This window comes from Myodes glareolus, chromosome 11 (genome assembly GCF_982192425.1).
Source record: "Myodes glareolus chromosome 11, mMyoGla1.1, whole genome shotgun sequence".
Taxonomy (NCBI): domain Eukaryota; kingdom Metazoa; phylum Chordata; class Mammalia; order Rodentia; family Cricetidae; genus Myodes; species Myodes glareolus.
Genome location: NC_142036.1, coordinates 21814034 through 21820422, shown reverse-complemented (window position 1 = coordinate 21820422; position 6389 = coordinate 21814034). Strand labels below are relative to the sequence as shown.

At 52.5% G+C, this 6389-nt stretch overlaps 2 protein-coding genes across 3 annotated transcripts in view; both read left to right on the top strand.

Moving 5' to 3' along the window:
- Nucleotides 1-3532: 3532 nt before the first annotated feature.
- The window catches only part of Bdkrb2 (bradykinin receptor B2), a 32142-nt gene continuing 29285 nt past the window's right edge, over nucleotides 3533-6389 (top strand). Inside the window, exon 1 of one of the 2 annotated variants that reach the window (XM_087911527.1) lies at nucleotides 3533-3673. The gene's annotated coding sequence lies outside the window, so the exon portion shown is untranslated. The remainder of the gene's footprint in view (nucleotides 3674-6389) is intronic. The other variant, XM_087911526.1, reaches the window with a different exon arrangement.
- Nucleotides 3546-6389, top strand: part of Bdkrb1 (bradykinin receptor B1) — a 43684-nt gene continuing 40840 nt past the window's right edge. The window contains exon 1 of the mRNA XM_085697903.2: nucleotides 3546-3673. The gene's annotated coding sequence lies outside the window, so the exon portion shown is untranslated. The remainder of the gene's footprint in view (nucleotides 3674-6389) is intronic.

The following is a 6389-nucleotide window of genomic DNA, read 5'->3' as shown; positions in this document are numbered from 1 at the left end:
ACCAGAGTTTCCAGGCTTCCGTAGGAGATGGAGTCCCATGACTCTCCAGAAACTTTCTGGGTTTTCAGTGCCAGATTGGGACTGCTGAGGTACCCAGGCTTAATGACCAGGCAACTACGGGTTCTCAGCCTCTCAGGTGTGTGAGAGAGCTGTTGTTACTATGCCAGCATAAGCTGTTTAATAAATTCTTTTAACACAGAGATAGAAATAGATAGATGATAGATAGATAGATAATAGATAGGTAGACTGATAGATAGATAGATTGATAGATAATAGATTGATAGACAGATGATAGATAGATAGATAGATAGATAGATAGATAGATAGATAATATATAGGTAGATTGATAGATAATAGATTGATTGATTTGATAGATAGATAATAGATAGATAGATAGGCAGATCAGTGGTAGGTAGCTCTCTGGTCAAAACATCAAAACATGGAGTTCTGGACAAAAACACAGGACAGTTCTGGAAGCTTTGAGGACTTCTTCCTCACCCAGTGACATGGAGAGAATGTTCTGGAACATTGTGGCAGAGAGGTAGATGGATTTCTACAAATGTGTTGCTATTCTGCTTTGTGATCTTCTGTTTTACTTGGTCTTTCCTTGACCCCAGTCAGGTTGGGTGGGAGGACTCTTCCCTTTTCTAATCCAGTTATAGTGAGCCCACTCTGTGGGGTGATACACAGCAGTAAAACATTGAGCTTCCTGCCTGTGGGCTTCTTAACCCACCAAGAAAAAGCCCAAAGCTGATGTGGGACACACAGGAGTTGGGGAACACAAAAGCATATCAGAAGCTTCCAAACAACCTCCCAGAAAACAGGAGTTACCATCCAGGGCCTAGGAGGAAGAGACCGTATCCATTTGGGCAAAGGCCCAAAGTTAAACGTGATCCTGCCGCACTTGGAAAGTTGAGGGGGCTTCATGGTGCCAAAGGATGAAGGTGGCTGGAGAAACTATTAGAGAGAAGAGAGCGGCACAGGGGAACCTTTGTATGTTGTGTGAAGGGCCATGGCTAGGTGGGGGACTTCACAGAAACATCTGGCCTCTTTCACCGCCCTCCCTGCATACAGCGGAGGGGCTGAATGCTGGAGTCCTGTCGGGCTGAGACTCCCTCTGCAGCTCCCACACAAACACACAGAGTGTTGAGGATGGCACAGGCAGTCACCGCAGGGAGCTTTCAGAGAGAGTTTAGCCAGATTTGCTCATATCAATAGCAAAGTGTAAAAAGCGAGCTGAGCTAGAAAGGAGTGGCTACTGCTTTCACAAGGAGTGCTTCGAAATGACTCCGCAGCCTAAGGGCAGGGACTGGCCTGGTGTGTGCCTGGCTCCTCACTTCTGCCTGCCTATGTGTGTGTGAGATGAACAAGTGGGTAGATGGACCAGTGGATGTAGGAGAGAAAGGTAGAGAGAAATGTAGAGAGAGGGTGATGATGGAGGGAGAAGAGAAGGAAGGGAGAGGAAAGGAGGGGGGAATAAAAGAAGGGGTGAGGAGAAGAGAAGGAAGGAAGGGAGAAGCAGAGAGGAGAAAAGAGGAAGAGAAAAGGGAGACAGGGAGTGGTTTTAAGACAGGGACAGCCAGATGGAAGAACAGGTCCTTACTAGTGTCAATAAACAGGGGTGTGGGTGCTGTGTAAGATTTCTGGATTCGTTTGATAGCTGGACACTCCATCGCTTGCTAGATGGAAGGCACAATCTTGGTGACTTGATGTGTCCGACAAGAGAAGGCTGCTCCCAGTTCCACACTAGGGTTTGCCCCTAAGACAGGGTGACAGCAAGCCAGACCTGTAGGGTGGCAAGTAGGTGGGGCTAGCTGAGTCTCACACTCCCTGGGGAATTATCTGAGTGCTCTAGTGATACAGGACTCTATAGCTGTTGAGCGTCTGGCCCCAAGTTGAGAAGGTGCTCCCCACCAGAGTGAGAACCCAGTGAGAGAGGTGCTCCCCACCAGAGTGAGAACCCAGTGAGAGAGGTGCTCCCCACCAGAGTGAGAACCCAATGAGGGAGATGCTCCCCACCAGAGTGAGAACCTAGTGAGAGAGGTGCTCCCCACCAGAGCGAGAACCCAGTGAGAGAGGTGCTCCTCACCAGAGTGAGAACCCAGTGAGGGAGGTGCTCCCCACCAGAGCGAGAACCCAGTGAGAGAGGTGCTCCCCACCAGAGTGAGAACCCAGTGAGAGAGGTGCTCCCCACCAGAGTGAGAACAGTTGTAATGTAAACCGAGCCAGCCACTCCAGACCCAGCAGCATCCAGCCAGGACTACAAAACAGGGACAGGATAGTGGGACTTTGGGGAGTTTGTTCTTGGTTTTGAATCTGGGTCTACACACAGACAGACCTCTAACCCCAAACCATACAGCCTCAAACTCTGTGGGTCCCCAGGCTGACTTCTCTGCCTGGTCTACAAAGTTTGTGGATGGCTCCTTCCCTTGTGACCCTTCAGTGCTGTGCTGGGGATTGTTGTCTTCCCTGCAGGAGTGGGGAAACACACAGCATCTGCATGCAGAGTTAGCCAGCCAGCAGGCTCATTCACCTAGGTGAACCAGAGACCCAGGGCCACAGGAGCTCCCTGGGGTCAGACAGGCCAGAGGTGCAGGTGAGGCAATGGCTCAGAAGTGCCTGGATTCAACCTCAGTAAGTCTGAAGTCAGGCCAGGGCTAGTCCCCAGGCCAATCCATCTACCTCCCATCCCTATGGTGGCATTTCACGCACGCACGCACGCACGCACGCACACAGAGTGTATGAGCTTGACTGAGAGATATTCAGGGGGAGGTCATTAGCTGGGGCTCTGTGTGGCTTCCTGAAGCCTTAGGTTCATTCTTGGCTAGTCTCTGAGCTCCCCAGCACCCTCCACTCCTCTGATCTGGATCAGAAAGCACTGTAGGTCTTTAGCTGATCTTCAAAGGGAATGAACATGACCAGAGAACCAGGAGGTGGAGGAAGAAACTGCGTCTAAATTCCTCAGAGGAAATCAGTGTCTGGCAGAGGCCCACACACATCTGGCCCAAGGACTTCTAGTTACACCCTGTAGGGAAATGCCCACTGTTTGCACCTAAAACTCAGAAGCAAAACAACCAGCTCGGGAGACCCAGTAATGGTAAGCAGTGTTGTGTTGAACACAGACATTCACGTGCTCCTTCAGTGGCCGTTCTGGCCGCAGGGAAAACATTTGCCACTCCAGCCTCCCTGGCAACAGTCTGCACAAATGGAAGGCTACCTATGGCCATCCCAATTTGTCCCCTGCAACTGGGAGGGTCCATAAACATCGCAGCTGGGAGCTGCTGCTGCTGCCCCTGCTGCCCCTGCTGCCGCTGCTGCTGCTACTGCTGCTGCTGCTGCTCCTGCTGTCCCTGCTGCCACTGCTGCCACTGCTGCCCCTGCTGCTGCTGCTGCTGCTGCTGCTGCTGCCCCTGCTGCCACTGCTGCCACTGCTGCTGCTGCCGCTGCTCCCCAGGCTGGGCTGGGAGCTTGAGCTGAGCTGGAGGTGGAGGGAGGAGTGCCCAGGAGAGTGATGACATCAGCGGCCAGCCCTTGAAAGATGAGCTGTTCTCGCGTGCCACTCCAGCTCAGCTCCTCAGAAGACGGAGCAGGACAGTCAGGACGCACGACAGGCAGTCGCTGGACCTGGACTACGGGACTCACTAGAACACAGACACCGCTTGCTCCAGAAAAGGTGAGTGTCCAACAAGAGCTAGTCCAGGGAGAGTCCAAATGTCCCAGCACAGAGAGGTCCTGGTCAGAGGCTGGGACAAGTCCCAGGCTCCCGGGGGTTCTATAGTCCTGAGGAATTGAAGGAAGGCTCCCTTCCTCTCCTAAGTCTGACAAACAGGAGGATTTTCCCCTTCGGTTCCAGCTCATCTCCCCGTACCCCGAGCGGCCGCGAGAGGCCAGTGATTAGAGTTTTATAGGCTCCAGGTGGACACCGTGGGCTAAAGCAGGAAGCAGCACAGTGCGAGGCAGCTGCGGGACAGGTGTGGTGAGAGTAGCTTTTCACTCACTGGGCCACTGATGGTCCCTTGAGAGTCTCTGTAATGTCTGAGTCTTGCTTTCTCTGTCTGTAAGGTGGGCTTGACTGCTCCTTGGAGCCGAGGTTAAGACAGCAAAGAGACTTTGTCTCCACGGGCTGATGTGCCCCATCTGTGTCGGTGGTGGCGGCTTTAATCCGCAAAGGCTTTGTGTCATTCCCGTCCTGGTCCTTCTTCATGGTGGTGGCCATGGGTGAGCTTGGTGTGTTATCTTGGGTTCGAGTCCCAGCTCTGCTTCCATGTCCCGTGGGTGACATTGTTAGTGAAGGTTTTGTATTGCAAAGCCAGGGCCTCAGAGAAGACTTAGTGACTCCTTTTAATGCAGAGACAGAAATCTGGTCCTCCTGGGACATGTTACACGTGTGGTTTACGACTCCCATTGCTGGTAGTTGGTAGCCTGTGTGGGGTGGCCGCAGTGATGTTCGTGGGTTAGGCAGGTTAGAATGTGCCTTCCTGAGTCACAAGCTGCCGGTGGCTCTCTCAAACAGTGCACAGGAAGCAGGAGCTCTGGCTGGGTGTGGGTGTGGTGCCGTACTAGCCACAACTCCTGGACCTTCTGTGTCTGAGGGCTTATCAGGGAACTGATGCCCCTACTGTGACCCAACAGCAGTGAGGGTGATGGGAACTCCCCCACAATTGTGAGTATTAGGAACTTAGAGTTTGTTCTTTTCCTCCGCTTGCTGGAGAAAACATTAAAGGTGGAAAAGCACGTGCGCTTGCCTGGCAGGGAACCCTAGGAGCTCATGCCAGGCATACCCTGAATGTCTACACTACAGCTCGATGTATTAAAAAGGCCTCTGTAACCGCGCTCTTCAAAGCCCCCAGCACGAATGGGGAAACTGAGTCTGGAAGAGACAACAACCTCACCAATGGTTTGTGTACACCGCCCAGGGAATCCCATAACTATGGGATTCAGGCTCTGTCACCTTTAAATAAGGGAAAGCTAGAATGATTGACTGAGCCAGTGTGAGGAGACTGCTCTACAGAGAACCCATCAGACGCCGAGCAAAGGGGACCGAGCCCAGAATAGCTGGACCGTATGACCTCTGCTAATGCAGTGACTGATTGAACAGAAATTTCAGGGTGTCCGAGGGTGACATTGGGGCTGCTCCTCTCTGCTGTGCAGCTGTGGCCAGCAAGGGGCCACATGGTGCAAGGGAGAGTCCTGTAGATCTGCCAAGAAGCCTGGGCTTGCAGAATGAAGATGGGAACTGCCCCTCTGCATCTATCTGCTCATGGGCTACACAGTTCTCTGCTTGAGAACTGCCCCCATGGTTACTGTTTGCTGAGCACATGAGAGATTGGACGAATGAATGAGTATACAGTGGTCGCGGAGAAGGACCTGAGAGCATACAGCTGTCACTAAGTCAAAGGCGCTGGTTTGGAAAGGTGACACTGTGAGCATTCTGGGGAAAGATAAGCTACAGGGACAGCAGGGGTTAGACAGGAGCCCTTTGTATTTTCCCCTTAAGTGTCCTGTGCATCTAAGGCCATTGGGTGGTGGTGGCGCAGGCCTTTAATTCCAATACTCGGGAGGCAGAGGCAGGAGGATCTCAGAGAGTTTGAGGCCAACCTGGTCAACAGAGCAAGTTCCAGGATAGCCAGGGCTACACAGAGAAACCCTGTCTCAAACAAACAAACAAACAAAGGCCAAAGGTCATCAGTAAAGAGATCCAGATTCACTCACACCTGAGTCCCCGAGTGATCACTTCTAACGTGCTCCTTGGTTCATGAATCCCCAGCCTGTAAGCAACTGTCTTACTGTGCATGATGCTTGGATCAGAGAGCCGGCCATTGCCATGACCTGGACCATCTCAGGAGGGCTGTAAGGCTAGCAATCCCTGCCTCAGGCAGAGGTAACCAGCTTCCCCAAAGCCAGGACTCCATTAGCTGTTGTGAGGGTTACACTGGTCAGCTCTCCTTGGCCTCTGTAGATGGAATGTCCACAGTCCTTCATCTTCCCTCTATGAAAGGGACTGGATGGCAAGCTTCCCTGGTTTTCTGGGGTGCCTACACCCAAGGCTGCATTCCAGAGCAGACTGAAGAATCCATCTTGCTCTGATTCCATCACCAAGGTGGCGGCTCGGAGACTCTGGAGGCCAGAAGACTGTGGAATCCCGTAACCCCTCCCCATTGTCAGAGGCCAGAGTGAGGTGACACAAACAAGACCTGGGGACCAAATCTCAACTGTGTCACTTACTGAGGGAGACTTTCTCAGTCTCAGCTTGCTTGCCCGTGATGGGGACAATCGTCCCCATTTCAGGGGAGTCCTGCAAAGCCCCTTAAAGCACAGGTTAGATGGATACCTCTGAGTATGAGACCCCTTTCCCTCTTCTCTCTCCTTCCCTCCCCATACCTCCCCTC